General features: G+C 42.0%; 1 pseudogene; it reads right to left on the reverse strand.

Moving 5' to 3' along the window:
* Positions 1 to 472: 472 nt before the first annotated feature.
* LOC100657142 (small ribosomal subunit protein uS5-like) lies at positions 473 to 1,030 on the reverse strand (annotated as a pseudogene).
* Between the last annotated feature and the right edge of the window lie 626 nt (positions 1,031 to 1,656).

A 1,656-nucleotide genomic window follows, 5' to 3' on the forward strand; every position in this document is an offset into this window, starting at 1 on the left:
ATATAACAGATCCATGCTTGGTGGCATTACATCATTTTATTAAAATACTTTGGTGGCACTTTTGTAAACGGATTACTTCTAGGTCATTAAGAACCAAGCCTAAAATTATCTGTGAACACTTAGATTTGTGGATTAATTGCATTCTGGATTTGCGAATTGAGTGACAAAGCACTTGAACAAAAAATACTGCACTTAAGAGTGTCTTTAAATATCATAGTTATACAAATGAGAAAGTGTTGATTGGTTTTAAAATCTGCTTACTCCATGATGAAAAGGAATTTATAAGTGTTATGACTCTAAGTATTCATTCGATTAAAAAAAAAGCATACTATTAGTTCGAGGCTAAAAAGGGGAGAAATATCTCTTAGGGAGGTGTAATCCTGAGCTTGAACCTTTTTTTTTTTTTTTGGACGTAATTAATTCCCTTCGTTTTTCTTGTATGAAACCACTATATGGTGGCCACGGCTGGAGCCTAGGTCCTTTGCACTGAGACTCTGGTGTGGGTCTTTAAGAGGTGGTTGGTGAACCCTGGTAAGGAGACTTGGTGGACACGGTCTCTTTCCAGAGGTCAGGGGTGCGATAGCTGTAGTCTCGAAGATGGCGTCGAAGGTGGCCTTGGTGAAGTTGCCCAGGGTGGCAGTGCAGCCGCTGGCCGAGGTGTAGCAGTCGTCAATACAGGACATCAGCGGCAGCTTCTTGGGCGCGGGGGCCTAGACTCTGCCAGTGCCTCTGGGCGGGGGAATGAGGCGCACTAGTACAGAGTCACAGGGGCCAGTCACCTTACAGGGCACAGTATGGGGCTTCCCAATCTTGTTCCCGCAGTAGTCTTGCGCACGGGGACAATGAGGAGCTTGGCCAGGATGATGGCCCCGCGAGTGGCGATGGCCACCTCCTTAAAGCACTTACTGCCTAGGCCGGCATGGCCGCTGTAGTCTTCCATGGCAAAGAGTGCTTTGAACCTGGTCCACTGGCCAGCACGCTTCTGCTTTTGCACAGGCATGATTTTCACAACCTCATCCTTCAGGACCATCCCAAAAGGTAGGCGGTTCAAATCCACCAGCCACTCCTTGGATAGCCCTATGGAGCAGTTCTACTCTGTCCTATAGGGTCGCGGTGAGTTGGAGTCAACTTGACAGCAACGGCTTTGGTTTTTGGGTTTTATAGATGGTAAACCCGGGAAAGTTAACATAATCATGGTACATTTATTTAAAATTTAAGTGAGCAAATTTACTTTGCCAGAACAGATGATTTTATTATTTCATAACTTAATTTTACATATGCATTTTCCGATAATGTGGCAGGCAAACTTTAGTGTCTCTCATGAACTCTGCTTCCTGGTATTGACACTTGTGTAATCTGCTCACCTTCAGAGTGGGCAGGACCTGTAACTGCTTCTAATGGAATGTAGTGAGAGTGATGGGATGTTTGATGAAAATACATACAGAATTTGGCATGTCATCAAGCAAAAAATTGATGAGTTGAATTTTATTTATATTGATATACTTTTAAAAAATATATATTACATCCAATTACAATTTTACTTTCTTTTTTTTATATTTTTAGTATGAGAAACCCAATCATCTAGAAATTATGCACTTTTTAAACATTTTAATGTATGTTGCTACCATACAGACTCTTTGATAAAAATATGGGTCA

Source organism: Loxodonta africana, chromosome 17 (genome assembly GCF_030014295.1).
Source record: "Loxodonta africana isolate mLoxAfr1 chromosome 17, mLoxAfr1.hap2, whole genome shotgun sequence".
NCBI lineage: Eukaryota > Metazoa > Chordata > Mammalia > Proboscidea > Elephantidae > Loxodonta > Loxodonta africana.